We start from the raw sequence: 19,142 nt of genomic DNA, 5'->3' as shown, positions 1-19,142 counted from the left end.
AAAAAAAAAAAAGAGAGAGACCTTGAAGACAGATTGGAGCAAATAGTTGCAAAAGACATAGCTGATAGTTACCCAAGTTATGCAAAAAAAAAAAACTCCTAAAATGGAACAATAAGAAAAACAAGAAACATGAATATAAAATTGGACAAAAAAGATATGTTGTTTTGTTTGTTGGTTGGTCACACCCAGTGGTGCGAAGAAGCTACTCAGGTTTGTGGATTGGGGGTCACGCCTGCTGTTGCTCAGGGGACCAGGAATCAAACCTGAGCATCCTGAACATAAAGCTTGAGCTCAGCCTATTGTGCTATCTCTCTGGCTCCCGGACAAAAGAGCTGAATAAACACCTCCTCAGAGAAGATAACACATAGCAAATCAGTGCATGAAGACATGCTAACATCCTATGTTATTAGGGAAATACCAATTACCATACAATTAAGAAGTACATATTAGAATAACTCATATTCAACAGGCTGTCCATGCTAAGGAGCAACAGGAATCATCATTCATTGTGGCTCAAATGCAAAAAGGTACAGCCGCACTGAAAGAAAGCTTAGTGAGTTCTTATAAAACCCCACCAATGCCTGGTCCCCAAGCACCACCAGATGTAGCCCTTGAGTACCACTGAGAATACTACTGCCACCTTCCACCTCCAAAATGGTGTGGGGGGTGGGGGGGGAGAAGGAGGAGGAGGAGGAGGAGGAGGAGGAAGAGGAGGAGGAGGAGGAGGAGGAAGAGGAGGAAGAGGAGGAGGAGGAGGAGGAGGAGGAGGAGGGAAAAATAAAAAATCCTGGGCCCAAATTGATAGCACAGCAGTGGCCTATACGTGGTTTGCATGTGGCCTAACTGGAGTTCAATACCTGGTAACACATATGGTCCCCCGAACACTGTCACTACCAGAGGTACCTAAACTCAAAGATATATGATGGACTGGGAGAATGACTATAGCTTGGACTCTGGCACCAGGATTCCCCAAAAACACAGGATGCTATTGAGCATCAGTTCTTTTTTATTGGCTTTTTGGGCCACACCCAGCGATGCTCAAGGGTTACTCCTGGCTCTGCACTCATGAATTACTCCTGGCGGTGCTCAAGGAACTATATGGGATGCCAGGGACCGAACCCGGGTTGGCTGTGTGCAAGGCAAATGTCCTATGCTTTACCCGGTGTACTATTGATGTCAGTGGGTCCCACGGGTGACTTATGTGAAATGGGGAGGAGAAAGATGGTCATTTTCTCCTGATCCACTTCTGCCACCCAGGACCCAGGGTTACCATGTTCTTGTCTCACCTTGCAGAAAGAAATTTCAGGAGTAGACAAGCAGTGAAGTAAATAGATTTTATTTGGGGGGGCTTTGAAGGTGTGGAGGGGAGAGAGAGAGAGAGAGAGAGAGAGAGAGAGAGAGAGAGAGAGAGAGAGAATGCGGGCTTCTCCAAGAACAGAGAGAGCCCCTACACACATCCCAGCATTAGACCCAAAAGCATGAAAGTACATCTTTAGAGGGGAGATGCGGGTGCCACCTGTACTTAGCCAGGTGAGCACAAGCAGCACATGGCCTTGGGCAGCATATTAGTGCCCCTCCCTTTGTTCAAGGTGGCTTTTATAGAGTATCTTCTTAGGGTGTCTTGGTCTGGAATGTTCTGGAGTCTTCTCTGGGCTGAATCACTAAAGTTAATTTGATTAAGGGAGAGGTCCAAGGGTATTTGAGGAGTTTCCTTCATGGGTAGGTTTCTAATTTCCTCAGGGTCCATTGGTGGCACAAGGTGAGGGTCTTACCAGGAGGCCTTCGCTCCCCTCCCCTCCCCTCCCCTCCCCTCCCCTCCCGTCCCCTCCCCTCCATCCCTCCCTTCCTCTCCCTTTTCCTTTTCCTTTTCCCTTTCCCTTCCCCCTTTCTTTCCCTTCCCCCTTCCCTTTTCCCTTCTCTTCCCTTCTCCCTTCCCTTCCCTGCTCATCAGTCATGAAACTAGAGGGGGTGCTGGAGGTTGAAGGTGGGCCTCCCATAAACACACAGTACATGTGTAAAGCCTGTGCTCCAGTCTTTGAGCAGTCTCCTAGGCCCATTGTTTACCTCCCCCCGACCCCCCCTGCTTTTTTTTCTCCAAATAAAACTAAGGTACATTTTATTGAATGGAACTGACTTAAATATTAAGGGAGTGAAAGTGGAATATGTGTTCAAGAGAGAACAGAAGTTCAGAAAGCTCTCTGTTCTTAAGCTTTTTGATCAGATTTTTATCTAACACTGAAAAGGTGAAAGAAAAAAGAATTTGTAAGTCTATGAGACTAGAAAAACAGTTGTTAAGAGGTGAAAGCTAGTAGCATGCCTTTATTTCCAGAGCCCCAAGCACTGTGTTTTGTTTGTTTGTTTGTTTGTTCTAAATTCCATCCACCCTCCCCCTTCCCTTCGTTGCCTTTGATGCTGCTGTTCTAATGACCACATGTAGCTCACTTTCCTGGCTGAGAAGCTCACTCATTTTTAGTTGCGGTTCTTGGGGGATGGGGTGGGGTGCTGCATCTCCATTGCAATGCTCCACACTTGGCTGCAGCTCTCAGCTTTGTGCTCCTTAGATGGTACTTGCACACATGTCCTCCAGAGCTCATACTCTCAGCTGAGGCACACAATTTATGTGTGTGGTATTTACCAGGGGTTGCTATGGTGCTCACCAGAGGCTGCCCTTTCTGGCTGGCTGTGGCCTTTCCATATCTTTTAAGCAGATGTGCTCATGGGATTGTGCTCTTTTGTAGTGTTACACACACCTGGCTGGAATGTGACCAGAATCTCTTGCAGTGCTGGGGGTGGCAGAGAGCAGAACTGACAGGATCACACCATCTGTATATGGGACACTGTGGACTTGAGCTCATGACTGCTACTATAATTATTATTTATTATACAAAAACCAGTGCTCAGGTGATACTCCTAGTACAATGCTTATAGTTCACTCTCCGTGGTGCTCAGGGATCACCAGGGATCAAACCCAGAACTCTGGTATGCACAGCCATTTCCCTGGCCAAGAGGAGAAGATGCGGATGAGATGGTTTATCCTTCAATGCTTACTACAGGTTTTTGTTTGTTTTGTGGTACCAATGACTGAACCCCAGGTTTCATGTATACAAGGCATGTACTTCCACCAAGTCACATTCCTGATCCATTATTTTAAGCTATACAAGCAGTTGAAGCAATGTTTTACTGACTTCCAGTGATATGAGCAGCATAGCTTAAATTCTCTTAAGGGAGAGACAGCTCAAAGGACTGAACACATTTTGCATGCAGAAGGCGCAAGTTTGATCCACGGCACTGTATGGTTCTGGGATATCTCTAGAAGCAACCTCTTACTAGCAAACTGGGAATAGCCCCTAAATACTGCCAAGTGTGGCCAAGGAAAAAAGTCCCTCAAGGTCTGTAGTGGAACTATTAAAAGCTAAATTAAGTCAATCTTTTTTCTTTTGGGGGTACCTTCATGGTGGTCCTGGGGGTCAGCAGAGTTACACTTAGTAATGTCAATAATTTTGGTTTTTTTTTTTAAATTTAAATTTTATTGAATCACCATGTGGAGGGTTACATAGTTCTCAGGATTATGTCAGTTATACAATACTCAAACACCCTTCCCTTCACCCATGCCCATATTCCATCACCAACCACCCCATTTTACCTTCCGCCCCCTCCCGCCCCCCCAGTCCCCGCCCTTGTAAGTGATAAGTTTCACTTCGTTTACGCTTTATCTTGGTTACAGTCCATGTTTCAACACATAACTCACTATTGTTGCTAGGGTTTCCCCCCAAAAAAGAAAAGACAGTCCCACTGTCAAGGAAGCATTTGATGGCTCTCCATTGCTGAGAATGTAGAGATATTAAGTCCCGCTGTTTGTTACATAACTTTTCTATTTTTTTCCCCCCTCGTCCCGCGCCACTGAGATCACGCCTGTTTAGTAATCACCACGCTGCCTGACAAAGGGAAAACAAACCATCAGCGGGTGTGGGGATCTGGCTTAGTTGATAGTCTGGTAGAATGTCTGCAAGCAGTTTCTGGAACCAAAAGTAATTCGATGGTATCGGCCCCGGCTCGAGATTCCACCAGCGTCCCGCTGTTCCAAGTACATAATAATTTATTCCTTTGTATAGCATTCCCACGCCACCAGGTCTGTGTCAGCTTAATGGACATCATACTATGGTTAACGCCAAGTCGCGTTAACCAATGCAATGGGATGACAGTGATACAGTGTACAGTGATCCCTACTGATGATCTTTTCTGTGAGGGCAGGTCTGAAAGCCTGGGTAAGTCCTAAAAGTGACTTTCCTTTCTTTCCTACAAAGAGAAGTTCCTTTCTCCAGCCTAACTTCAGGCACTCGGAGAAATCAGCAGTGGGGATTGTCTCCCACACTTAGCAGGACAGGTGGACTTCAGGTGCAGTCTGGCTGGTGTGGTGTGAGGTCTGTACTATGCAGGGGATCGTTGCAGACGTTAGGAGTCCTAGATGCTTCCTGAGGTGACAAAGGTGGATGGAAAGCAGTAGATTTCCCTCCAGAGGCTGCTGCCTCTCTCCTCCCCACTTCACATAAGTCACCCAGGAGACCTCCACCAGCAATTTTCATGCTTTGGATCAAACCAGGACTGGAGCGATAGCACAGCGGGTAGGGCGTTTGCCTTGCACGCAGTCGACCTGAGTTTGATTCCTCCGTCCCTCTCAGAGAGCCCGGCAAGCTACCGAGAGTATCCCACCCGCATGGCAGAGCCTGGCAAGTTACCCCTGGCGTATTCAATATGCCAAAAACAGTAACAACAAGTCTCACAATGGAGATGTTACTGGTGCCCGCTCGAGCAAATTGATGAACAATGGTGTGTAAAACACAAAAATAAAAAGAAAAGGGCGCAGGCGGCGAGGCAGGTGAAGGAACGGAAGAAGGCCAAACTGGTTGCTCGATCAGTTTATTTCATGTCCATCTCCATTCTCCTCTGATTCTCCTCCTGCTTCTTCCTCCCCCATCCTACTTCATTCTCCCTCTCTGCTACTCTCCCGGCTCTCAGTCTCTCTCTCGATCTGTGGCTCTGGCCCCTGTGGATCTGGCCCCCCACCCACTCTTACAGCCTAGTTAAATCTCCACAGCATGAGGGGGTTGGGGCATACACATAGGTGTGGTCAGCAATAGGGTAAGGTTCTTTTCCCTCAGGGGATGCTTCTCCTAGGACTTAATTCTCTTTCAGCAGGAGGATCCACTCAAGGGCAGAGTCCCATGAATATGTTTCTCTTCTCCTCAGCCAGCAAACATATAAGAATTCATAATATTAATTATTTTGTATGGACACAATAAGAGATGCATTAAAGCTTATAGAATTGCTCTCCTGGGGCCATCTCAATCTCAGACTACAGTGCTCAGGCCAGATCAGTCTTTCCTATCCCTGGCATGGTCCCAGTCTCATAATTACTATTGGATCATGACAGCATTTGTCTATGATCAAGCTCTTAACTTATAGTTAAGAATTAGGCACTTTGGCCAGGCCCATCTCGATGCCAGGGTAGCACATAACTCACCGCTTGCCCTGGATCCTTCCTGTCCCACGTCGGGGACCCTACTTTGGGGTGCTAGGAACTGAGGGCAACTGAGGCTTAAGTGGAGAAAGCAGATGCCCGGGAGGGAATAATATTCGAGGCCAATTAAGTCCCAAGTTACAAAAACATAATATTGTCTTCTTGTGTCTATACAAAAATGACATAGCTTTAAAGTAAATTATTCAAAAGGCATAAAGAGGAGAAAAAGGCAATGTTATAATATTCAGTGTCCTAGGAAGTTCTGACCTTACAAATTAGCAGTCATATTAAGGAAAGAGCAGATAAGCTGGTAGAAGTGGTTACAGATAAACAAAGGAATGGGAGTGACTCGGGAGCACTTTGATGGGTGTGACTGATAAACCTAAGTTCCTAGTGGCAAGGGGAGAAAGGACAAACCAATGATATCCAACACAATGGGATGACTGTGCTACTGTGACTGGATCAAACCAAGGACCCCAAACGTGCAAGGCATTGTCCTCACCATTCAGTTTCATCTGGCTCTATGAGGGTTGGTTTTTAGTCCCGATTGGCTGACTGGAGTTTTCCTTGTTTCAGTTTTTGTTTTTGTTCTTGTTTTTGTCAGTGTGGAGGGATCAATCCCAGGGCCTCAGACTGAAAGGCAAGCACAGAAACACCTCCTGACACTCTAATAAGGTCTTTAAATGTCATTTACTACTATCCATTCTGTTATTCAAAGCCAAAATTTAGAAACCATCATTGACTTCTGTCCGTTATCTCCACATTTAATCCATGAGGACCCTAGTTCGTTCCCTCTATTTGCAGGTCCATGTCCATCTCTTGTCTCATCTTGATGACTCTGATAAGCCTCCTGACACCTGGTGACCCTCTACAGTCCATTTTCTAGACACTAGCCCCCTTTAACTCCCCTCAGGGCCTTTGTCAGTTCCCTGAGCACTCTGCCTTACCATGTGACCCTATTCTTTCCTCTATGAGGACAATGTCATACACTATTGTGTATAGCGCTGCTACATCTCAACATCCATTTCCAAGGGACAGCAACAACATCATGGTCAAGAGCATAGGTCCATGTGCTAGCCCACATTCAACCCCCTCTGCACCGTATATGGTTCACTAAGCACCACCAGGATGATCCCTAAGTACAGAGCCAGAATTAAGTTCAGAGCACTGCCAGGTGTGGCTCCAAAACAAAACAAAACAAAACAAAAGAGCACGTGGAGCCAAACTTCCCAGATGGAATCCAGGCATTTCTAGTCCCCTCACCTGCAAAATCATGACAATCATTTCAAGTCCTCGTGGTGTGCTACGAGAATTATGGGAGTTCATATGTGTTAAAATACTTAGACTAGAGTTCAGGCTGTCTCTGTCACTGTCATCCCGTTGCTCATTGATTTGCTTGAGTGGGCACCAGTAATGTCTCCATTGTGAGACTTGTTGTTACTGTTTTTGGCATATCGAATATGCCACAGGTAGCTTGCCAGGCTTTGCTGTGTGGGCGAGATACTCTCTGTAGCTTGCCAGGCTCTCAGAGAGGGATGGAGGAATCGAACCTGGGTTGGCAAACAAGGCAAATGCCCTATCCACTGTGATATCACTCCCGTTACCAGTAGGGATAACAGGAGATTAACATTCAAGAGACAACTTGGGCTTCTCTAGAGGCAGAGAGAGCCAGTTCCCAACATTAACGTATAAAAATAGATGCGGGTGATGTTGCTTAGGTACCATGTGCAAAGGCAGAATGGGTGCCAACAATACATGTGTGCTCCTTTGTCCAAGTTAGTTAACATACAGCTAAACTGCCCCCATGGGGGAGGGGCTTTCTATCTAGGTAAGAGTCTGTTGCTATGAGGCTGCTAGGGAGAGGAGCTTGAAACTTTTGATGGTTCACCTGCAAGTTCTTATCACAATCCTTTGTTTCTGCTGGAGCTTCTCTCAGTAAAAGGATTGGGTTTTCTCTGGGCCTGTGAGTTCCTGTGTCCACAAAGTGGGTAAGCAATAGTGCTCTTAGCAGCTTTAGTAACATCTTCAAATTCCATTTCATTGTTTTATTATGTCCCAAGAACTCATTGCAGGGTCCTCCCTAACTATTTGCCTGACTGCTTCAAAACATAAAATTGAATTAAAAAAAAAAAACAACCGAACAAACTAAAAAAAAAAAAAAGCTCCTTGGAAAAGAGAGGTTTGAGAAAAGAGCCAAGACTAAGAACTACAAGAACTCTGCTATTCAGAGGCTTCTACAAATTGTCACAGAAGTCTTGTGATGTGGCTTGGGGGCGGGGGAGAGGGGAGTGATGGGTTTGGGAGAGAGGGAAGTTGATGCGGTTGAATGTTCTTTCAACATAAAATGTTCCGCTCTTGAGATGTAAGGTCCAAATGAGAACTGGATGAAATCTTTAGAAGGGAAGTAACCCACAAACAATGAGAAGTGTTTGAATTCAGATTCCCCTCCCCCTCCAAAAACCTGCAAATACAGGCCTTCTGCATTTCTTATCTCTTCCTTCTCACAGCGGGGACTTTAGTGGCCACAGAATCAGAACTCAGTGTCCCTGCACCCTCCACTGTTTGTGGTGAGTGGGTGTGGGGAGGACTAGAGCAGTAGTACAGACACTAGTGTAGTTGTCTTGCATGTGACAGGCCTGGGTTTCATTCCTAGCACCATATATGGTACCCCGAGCCCTGACAGGTGTGATCCTTGAGCTCAGAGCCAGAAGTAAGCCCTTAGCATGCCAGGTGTGTCCCCCAAACAAAAACAAACAAAACTAAAGCAAAGAGACCCTGGAGAAAATGTACTTGGCTATAATATTTGCAATGTCCCAGAAAGTATGAGAGAAAGTAGTTGCCTATTCTTTCTATAAGCAGGAAAGGATGATATTTCTTGAAAAAAAAAAAGAGCACTGGTTGGTGGGTGAGGGAAAAATTGTGGGAAGAGCTGGAATAGTAGATTTGAACTGTTCATACACAAGTTATCTTCAGGGAGTCATAATCCAGAGTGCAGGACAAAGAACAAGGATCTCTTGCTTGGTTTCATGCTCATTATCCCCAGAGGCCAGTACGGAAATGTTACAGTCAAGACTGTGCCTGTTGAACATACAGGAGGCTAGCAGGACCAGTCTGCACTGCTGAAGGTCTCCCTGATCATTGTCATCTAAGAGAAATAACTACATCCTCATTAGGGACCAGTAAGTGACAAGGAAGAGTTTCCAGCAGACAGCAGAGGTGCAGCTTCTCTACAGACACATTACCAGTCTCCCTATAGGGTTTTTTTTACTTTCTTTTTTAAAAAATTTATTTATTTTTAATCTGTGAATCACCGTGAAGGTACAGTTATAGATTTATACATTTTTGTGCTCATGTTTCCCTCATACAGAGTTTGAGAACCCATCCCTTCACTAGTGCTCATTCTCCACCACCAGTAAACCCAGCATCCCTCCTACCCTCCCCAATCCCATCTCCCCCAACCCCACCCTGCCACTGTGGCAGGGTATTCCCTTCTGTTCTCTCTCTCTAATTAGGTGTTGTGGTTTGCAATAAAGGTGTTGAGTGGCCACTGTGTTCAGTCTCTAGCCCACATTCAGCACGCATCACCCTTCCCCCGCATGGCCTCCGACCGCATTATACTTGGTGATCCCTTTTCTGAGTTGCCCTCTCCTATAGGGTTTTAAATCCTATTCTTACCTATAGGGTTCTAAACCCTATTCTTACCCATAGGGTTTAGAAAGGATCTTTGGAAATACCCTCTTGGAAGATGAAAGGGGTTTGCCACATGGTTCTTTTCCTTGAGTTTGTTCCCCCTTCTCTTCCCAGCAGTGTTGTATTGGCAGTGCTCAGTGACTACTCCCAGTTTAATGCTAGGGGGTCGCTCCTGATGATGCTTGAGAAAAAATGCTAGGGATGGGTGCCTCCAGTATGCAAACACCTGCGCTAGGACTATCTTTCCAGACTTTGTTACTTTCCCCTCACCTCTCATTTTCTCCTCTCCCCAAGAGCCACACTGGTGAAGTTCAGGAATTACTCCTGGTTCTGCACTCAGAATTACTCCTGGTAGTGCTTGGGGGACCATATGGGATACTGGGGATTGAACCTGGGTTCGCTGCATGCAAGGCAAACGCACTACCCACTGTACTATTGTAGTGTTCTGGCTCATACCATACTACTTTTTATAGACACTACTTCAAATGCGTTCTTAAGTTCTGGGAGTTAGGATTATAATATAACAAATTTGGGGGAGCCAATTGAATACATAGCAGGTAGAAAATCTTTCACAACCACAGGAACAGGTCAGGAAAATAATAACTATTTAGGGTAAATAAAGCACATATTTTGCATCAAGAGGAGTCCAGGATTTGATCCTGGCACTGTTGGGGGGTGACTCTTGAGTACTGAATTGGGTGGAGCCCTCAAGCACCACCAGATGTGACTCAAAACAATGAAAGATTAATAAAAATCTCTTTCCATAGCTCCCAATTTTATAAACATTGTCTGAGGGGGAATAAAGGGATACGCTTAACTTCTTTTTTAATTGAATCACTATGAGATACAGTTACAAAGCTTTCATGTTTGAGTTTCAGTCATATAGTGATCGAATACACATCCCTCCACCAGTGCACATTTTTCACCACCAATGTCCCCAGTATCCTCCCTCCATCCCAACCCTCCCCTTGCCTCTATGGCAGACAATTTCCCCAATACACTCTCTCTACTTTGGGGCATTATGGTTTGCAATATAGGTACGGAGAGGTCACCATGTTTGATCCTTTACTTACTTTCAGCACACATCTCCCATCCCGAATGATCCGTCCAACTATCATTGATTTAGTGATCCCTTCTCTATTCCAGCTGCCTTCTCCCCCAGCTCATGAGGCAGGCTTTCAACTGTGAAGCAATATTCCTGGCCCTTGTGTCTACTATCCTTGGGTGTCAGTCTCATATTATGTTATTTTATATTCCACAAATGAGTGCAGTCATTCTATATCTGTCCCTTTCTTTCTGATTCATTTCATTTCGCATGGATACTCTCCATGAGCATCCATTTATAAGCAAATTTCATGACTTCATCTTTCCTAACAGCTGCATAGTATTCCATTGCATAGATGTACCAAAGTTTCTTTAACCAGTCATCTGTTCTCAGCACTCAGGTTGTTTCCAGATTCTGACTATTGTGAACAGTGCTGCAATGAACACACAGGTACAGATGTCATTTCTACTGTGCTTTTTTGCACCCTTGGGACATATTCCCAGAAGTGGTATTGTGGGGTCATATGGAAGCTCAATTTCTAGTTTTTAAAGGAATGCTCATATTATTTCCCAAAAAGACTGGACCAGTCGGCATTCTCACTAGCAATGAAAGAGAGTCCCTTTCTCCCCACATCCGCGCCGGCACTGGTTGTTCTTGTTCTTTTTGATGTGTGCCAATCTCTGTGGTTTGAGATGATATCTCATTGTTGTTTTGATTTGCATTTCCCCAATGATTGATTAGTGATGTAGAGCATTTTTTTTGTGTGTGTGTGCCTTTTGGCCATTTGTATTTCTTTTTTGAGGAAGCTTCTGTTCATTTCTCCTCCCCATTTTTTTTTATGGGGTTGGAGGTTTCTTTCTTGTACTACTAGTGTCTTGTATATCCTGGATATTAACCCCTTATCAGATTGGTATTGGGTAAATATTCTTTCCCATTCCATGGGCTCTGTATTTTGGTCACTGTTCCTTTTGAAGTGCAGAAGCTCTTAGTTTGATGTAGCCCCATTTGTTTATGTTTGTTTCCACTTGCTTGGTCAGTGGTGTTTCGTCCTTAAAGATGCTTCTGATATGCTTAACTTTAGTTGGGGAGACTCATGTCATGTTATTTTACTCTTGACTCTAAGTTAATAAGTACAAATTTATTATTATGATAGTTTCGGGGGGCAGGAGAGATGGCTCAATCGGCTTGAACACATGCTTTGTATACAGGGGTCTCTAGTTCCACATAGTTCCCTGAGCACCACCAAAAATGAACTTGAGTTCTGGACTTGGAGTAGTTCCTGAGCACCACTGGCTGTGAACCAGTAACAACAATAATGAGCTAGAGAAATAGTACAGCAGGTAGAGTGCTTACCTAGCACATGGCCCACCCGGGTTCAATCCTCAGCATCACATATGGTCCTCTGAACCCTGCCAGGTGTGATCCCTGAGCACAGAGCTAGGAGTAACTCTTGAGTACTGCTAGGTACAGCCCTAAAACAAAACAAACAAGAGCCATAAACCTTAAGGGACAAAATCATATAGTATTTAAATATATGAGGTCAAATATTTTGTTAGACATATACTGGGAACTGTGAGAAATGTAATAGTGGAAAAATTTAGTTTACCAATCATCAGTGGATCAAAGTAAGAAAAAATATCCAAAGGTTCTTATGAAAGTATCAAATATCTGAATAATACTATTGATTGATTGGTCACTCATTCAACGAAAGTGTCTGATAAACACATTCCCCTTGATGGTTGCCAGTAACAGGGCAGTGAACAATGCAATTAACAGTAACAGTGCAATCTTTATGTTGGAACTTGCATTCAAATGATATTTATTGAACTTTGTGGCTCATAAATGAACACCACACCTTTTTCCATGCCGGTAAAACATTTACAGATATTGATCAAATATTAGGTTCTGAAGGAAATATTAAATCTCCCTCACCTGAAATTTTCCTGATCACATTATTTGCCACAAAATAACAAATCAGTCCTTCTTCTCTTCCTTCTCCTTCTTTTTCTTCTCCTTTCCCTTCTCCTCTCCCTCCTCCTCTTTCTCCTACTTCCTTCTACTCTTCTTCCTCTCCCTTTCCCTCTTCTTCCTTCCTCTTTCTTTCTTTCTTTCTTTCTTTCTTTCTTTCTTTCTTTCTTTCTTTCTTTCTTTCTTTCTTTCTTTCTTTCTTTCTTTCTTTCTTTCTTTCTTTCTTTCTTTCTTTGTTTCTTTCTTTCTTTCTTTCTTTCTCTCTTTCTCTCTCTTTCTCTCTCTCCTTCTCTTTTTCTCTCCTCTCCTTCTCTCCTCCTCTCCTCTCCTTCTCTTTCTTTCTTTCTTTCTTTCTTTCTTTCTTTCTTTCTTTCTTTCTTTCTTTCTTTCTTTCTTTCTTTCTTTCTTTCTTTCTTTCTTTCTTTCTTTCTTTCTTTCTTTCTTTCCTTCCTTCCTTCCTTCCTTCCTTCCTTCCTTCCTTCTTTCTTTCTTTCTTTCTTTCTTTCTTTCTTTCTTTCTTTCTTTCTTTCTTTCTTTCTTTCTTTCTTTCTTCCTTTCTTAAATAATGTAGGAGTACTGCTATTTGTTCAGCCATTGATTAAGTTGATTGAATTGGGCATGAACTCCACATTACTTTTTAAAAATTATTTTATTGTATCACCGTGAGATATACTTACAAAGCTTTCATGTTTGAGATTCACCATATAATGATGGAACACCCATCCCTCCACCAGTGCACATTTTCCATCACCAATGTCCCCAGTATCCACCCCCCACCCCCCGCCACATCCCAGTCCTCACCCTGCCTCTATGGCAGACAATTTCCCCAATACTCTCTCTCTCTCTCTCTCTAAAATACTCTCTCTCTCTCTAATTTTAGCATTATGTTTTGCTCAAATTTTCCCATTGCCCATTATTGTTACTGTTTTTGGCTTATTGAATATACCATGGGTAGCTTGCTGGGCTCTCTGAGAGGGACGGAGACTTTTAGGGCAGCCTCTAATCACCCTTACCGGTGCTACCAGTCTGCCAAATGCAAGCTTTTGGTCGACTGGCATGTTGTAATGATCTGAACGCTGACAAACAGGCACCTGCCTGAGTCTCTGGGCAGCACCTGTTGGTTCACTCTTTGATGGTTGGCACTGTTACCACGACCCCCCCCCCCCCAATTCCCTGTCACGATGAGGCAGTGAACCATGAAATGGATTAGTTTCTGATGTTCCATTTGCTCTCAATGGAATGAACATCTCCAAGTGCAGCAGTAATGTATACCTGGGTCAGGAACTCAGCATGATGAATGACTTGGCACCAGAACTGTGCAGGAGGAAGAGAGCAGCATGGAATGCCTTCAAGAGCATTGAAGAAGTTGTTAAGAGGACGAAGAACCTCTGGCTCCGGGCACATCTTTTCGACTCCACTGTTCTTCCACTGTTCTTCCTGCACTAACATATGCCTCAGAAACCTGGGCCCTATGAAAACAGGATGAGAACACTGTTCGGGTCTCCCAAAGAGGAATCGAAGAGCTATGCTTAGAGTATCATGTTTCACTCTGGTGAGAGAAGGAATCCGGAGTTCCGATCTCCATTGATGATTGAGGATCAGGGATGCGTCCCCATTTGCCAAGGCGTCAAAAATCAGATTGGATGAACACGTAATGCGATTTGGAGATGACTGATGGACTAGAGTCATTACTGACTGAATTCCACAGGATGTCAAAAGAACACCTGGCCACCCACCTATGACATGGTCGGACTTCTTTGTCAAGACCATTGTCTTTATGTCACTTCTATGCTCAAAGGTCAAAGGATTGTCATTTATCAATGCCATCCTTTCTCTTATTTTGTTTCTCTATATACCACAGGTGAGTGAAAGAATTATTATTTGTCCGTCTCTCTGACTTACTTCATTTAACATAATGTCCTCCAGTCATCCAAATTGCAGAATATTGCAAGATCTAATTTTCACTTATAGATGCATAGTATTTCATTGTATAAGTATACCACAACTTTTTTTTTGTTTTTATTTTGGGGATCACATCTGGTGGTGCTTAGGGTTTACTCCTGACTCTGTGCTCAAGGATCACTCCTGGTGGAGTTTGGGGAACCATATGGAATTCCGGGGATTAAACCCAGGTCAGCCACGTTCAGGAGAAGCACCTTAGCTGCTGTCCTATCCCTCCAGCCCTGCCATTGCTTCTTTGTTCATTTATCTGTCATTGAATATTTGGGTTGTTGCCATATCCTAGTTATTGCATGTAGTGCTGCCATAAACATAGGTGTGTATATATATTTCTTTTTTTTTGTATGTATATTTCTGAGTTAGTGTTTTTTTGTTTTGGGAGATGGATGCGGAGAAGTGGAGTCACTGGGTAGATCTAAAAAACTATTTAAAGAACTAGAGAGACAGCTCAAAGAGCTGATACATGCTTTGCAAATGGAAGGGTGAGTTTTAATTTCTTTTTTTTCTTTTTTTTTGCTTTTTGGGTCATACCTGGCGATGCAGAGGGGTTTACTCCTGGCTCATGCACTCAGGAATTACCCCTGGCGGTGCTCAAGGGACTGTATGTTATGCTGGGAATCGAACCTGGGTCTGCTGCGTGCAAGGCAAATGCCCTACCTGCTGTGCTATTGCTCCAGCCCCTCAGTTTTAGTTTCTGGCCCCATAAGATCTCCTGAGCACTGCCAGGGATATCAAGCCAGGAGTAAGCCCTGAGCAACACCAGGTGTGCCCCAAATCCTCCTCCCCCACACTCCAAGAATCCAGTTTGTTTACAAACAGAAAATTCAAAAGAATGAACATAAAAGCATGAAATAACTGAGCATTTATCGTTAGCCAGAAGGCACTAGAGAATGTTCATACATTATCTTCTTTAATTCCCACAGCAGACAGCATAGTGCCCCTGTGATATTAATAGGCATGCAGAACCTTTCTGTTTGCTGAATGAGTGTAGCTCAGAGAGTTTAAGACATGGTGCCTGAACCTCACAGCTGAGATGAGTCAAGCTGGGACTTGTGCTGAGGCCTGAAAGACTAATTCTTGTGCTTTGAATGTCTGTGCTGTGTGATCAAAATGATTAAAATATGCAGAGGGGAGGAGGTGGCAACTGAAGTTGGCTTTAACCAAAACCAGTTTTCTGAGACCTCTTTGTTACTTCTCTCTTCCCCTTTGCACATTACTGCTAGATAGTTCTCCACAAAGCAGGCAAAGGCCAGCATTTCCATCGTCATGGGTGAGAAAGAGGGTGTCTATGGAGCACTAAGATAGAAAAGGCATGTGGCTTCCTTATCTGCTGTGTCAAATCTCCAAGAAGAGGTGAAGACTGCTGGGCTGGGCCTGGAGGGTGGCTGGGCCTAGAGCAACCACCCTGTGTGCTGCTGAAGGAATTTTTGTTTTTGTGTAAGAGACAAAAAGGTAAACGGAGGGAGTGACACAAAATTAAGCAAGCATAAGACATAAAAATAAGGGAGAAGTATCAGCATCCATAAGAGAAAAGGGCATATGTTATTTATTTGTTGGCTTTTTTTGGTCACATTCAGCAGTGACTGGACCTATTTTTTGTGCAGTGTTTGGGTTTTTGTTTTTTGCTTTTTTTTGGGGGGTCACACCCGGCGATGCACAGGGGTTATTCCTGGCTCAAGCACTCAGGAATTACTCCTGGCAGTGCTCAGGGGACCATATGGGATGCTGGGAATCGAACCCGGGTCGGCCACCTGCAAGGCAAATGCCCTACCTGCTGTGCTATTGCTCTAGTCCCAAGTTTGTTTGTTTTTTTGCTTTCTTTTTCTAAATTTTTGGTGCAGTGTTCAGAGGACCAGGAAGTGCCATAACCAAACCCGGAGCTCCTCCCCAGGATGTGCTCTCTAGTTTCCTGAGCCTCCTCCTTAAAATTAAATGTAATTGAATTTAATTAAATAATATTGAAAATAATATTGCTTTAAAATATATTACTAAACTATCACTGTCACTGTCACTGTCATTCCATTGTTCATCGATTTGTTCAAGCGGGCAACAGTAACATCTTTATACCTATAATATAATATAAAATAGTAATATAATGTATATAGTACTATCTAATAAAATACATGTTATATTTTTATATAGTAATATATTATAAAATAATATTGCTATTATTTTTGTTGTTTGATTCTAAATGAGTTAATAAAAAGACACATATACAAAAATTTAAAAGGGGGGAAAAAAGCAATTTCAGAGCTGTCATTAGTGTGTTTGGGAAGTGACTGCACTGGAGAGGTTGGCTCAGGGGATTATGTGATCCACATATGTTCCATGATTTTTCTTTGTTATGAGGAGAATGGATTCTAGAAGGGCAAAAGTGGAAGCCAGGAGGTGGGTGAGAGGTTACCCAGGCAGTCCAGAGTTTGCAGATAGAGCCAGAAAGACCTGTTGAGGGGGTTCATGTTTGGATAGCCCCTAACATTAGATGGGTGATGATACACGTAAACATGAGGAAGTGCAGGCAAGAAGTGTGTGGGGCAGGGGTCAGGGAAAGAAAAACATCAAAGAGAATGTAGAGGACAGAGAGACTGATAAGAGGAGGGTCTCCTGGCAAGGTGAGAGGAAAACCAGGAGTTTGGCACGTCTGGAGGCCAAGACAATTTCCAGGAGCTAGGAACAACTGTCACACACTCATGCTGAGGGGGCAGATAGTATAGAGGGTGAAGAATTTGCTGAGCATTGGCTGGGCAGCAGCTCGACACGGGGCCTTCATCAGTGTGTGAGGATATGAATGAGAGGAAAGGATGACCAGACCTTTGAGAAACACAGAAAACAAAAGAAAAAAATTAAAGGTGGGGCAGGAACTGAAGCATAGTGCAGCATGCAGGACACTAGCCTTATATGTGGTTGACCTGGGTTTGATCCTCAGTACCCCAGATAGTTCTCCAAGTCCCAGCAGGTGGGCCAGAAGCGAGTCCTGAGCACTACCTGGTAAGACCCCCAAAACTGAAAATAGAGAAGGAGGTTTTCAGGAGTAGACAATCATAAGAGGTACAAGTAGGAAGATGAAGTTCTTTTCTTGTCTACTCCCTTTTCTTTGGTAAAATAAGAATTGAGATTGCTACCTAAGGGCTGGAGAGATAACTCTTTGGCTTGACCCATAGAGCTATCTCTCCAGCCCTTTGGTTTAAATGTGGGAGGCCCAGATTCAATCCTCAGAAACACATAAGATCCCCTGAACACTACTGGGAGTAACTACCTAGAACAGAGCCAAGAGCAGCCCCTGAGCACTGGTGGGTTTGGCCCCAAATCAAACATACAAAAATCCCTAAGACAGAGGTGGCGGTACAGAGAGGAGGAGCCTGGAGTCATTATTTCTCTCTTGAAGAGAGAAGGGGTATGGAGTCGTTGTTTCAGAGAACAGGAGAAACAGTTCAAAGGGCAACAACTATAGAATTGTTGGGCAGTACTAAGAGCAGACTTGTAATTATTCATGATATAATTCAAAGTGAGATCCATTAGCACAGTTATTCATCTCTAGCCCTATATAGGAGCTCCAGGAAAGTTCCCTTGTTGGTGGAATTTGGTTTAATCAAACTTTCATTTTTTTTGCAAATAAGATGGAGAGACAGCAGAGAGATAGTGTAGAGGGTGAAGAGTTTGCCTTGCATTTTGTGGACCCAGGTTCAATCCCTGGCACTCCATATGGTCTCCTGAGCACTACCAGTAATGATCCCTGGGCACAGAGCCAAGAATAAGCCCTGAGCACAGACAGGTGTAGCCACCCCCCCACCCCAAAGGAAGGAGAATGACACGAGAAATATATGCAAATGAATGATTATGGTAGTGGACAATGAGATCTAAAGTGGGTGCAGTAGAAACCAGAAAGATAGTATAGGGCATAAGAAGCATGTCTTGCATGTGGCCTACCCTGGGTTATTTCCCAGCACCACATATAGTCTCCCAAGCACTGCCAGGAGTAAGCCCTGAGCATCACTGGGTGTGGCCCTAACCTCAAATAAATAGAAAATTAACTGGTTGAAGTGGGATATAAAGTATGTATAGGATGATGGTCAGTAAAAATGTGGATTGGTCAATGATAACAAAATCAAAAGAGCTGAATGATCAAAGCACTTCTGGGGTCCGAGGAATGTCAACTTTTCAACACGGAGGTGAGGCTGCCAAACTAGAACTGCTGTTCCAGAAAACTGCTTCTGATCTGGATTACGTTCAATAAAGTTTGAGATATGAAATAAAGATTAATCATCCTGATTCAGCAGGCAAAAAAAAAAAAATCTAGGTACACTCTAAAAGGAATTGTAAATGAAAGAGACCAGGGATCAAACTTTGCATGTACATTTTACAATAGTTACTGTTGAGCAATGAGATTGAGTAACATTTGTGCTATTTTGAGTAAAACGATGACAAAAGCTAAAAGCTACAAAAACAAACAGACTTGGAGCTGTTACCTCAACTGAGGAAGAGAAAAAAAAAAAACTGCAGTAGAGCATTAAATATCTTTGTGTCAAGACCAAAGAGAGAGTAAAGGGATTATCACTGGTCACCCTGTTTGAACTCCCTGTACCGCATGTTGTCATCCAAATACCACCAGGGGTCACTCCTGAACACAGAGCTAGGAACAGCTAGGAACAGCTCCTGCTAATCCCCCAAGATCCCAGAATAAAATAAAATAAAATAATTTTATGTCAGATTTATGAAGAAAAGAACTTTCAAAAGGAAGTGATAATGGAAAGACACCTATTTCAGATATATTTAGTATGCTGTTTTATTAGCATCTGATTATTATTGGATGGGATATGTGATGTGTTGGAGAAAAAGAAACTGCTGGGTTGTGAGGGAGCAGTGGTTTGGGAGGAAGCCAAGTGTCAGGGAGACTAAAACTGAGAGTAGACATGATGATTTGAGGAAACTTTGCTGATCTGAAGTTTTGAGGGTACAATAAAA

The sequence above is a fragment of the Sorex araneus genome, chromosome 3 (assembly GCF_027595985.1).
Source record: "Sorex araneus isolate mSorAra2 chromosome 3, mSorAra2.pri, whole genome shotgun sequence".
Lineage (NCBI taxonomy): Eukaryota > Metazoa > Chordata > Mammalia > Eulipotyphla > Soricidae > Sorex > Sorex araneus.
Note: the sequence above shows the minus strand (reverse complement) of the source record.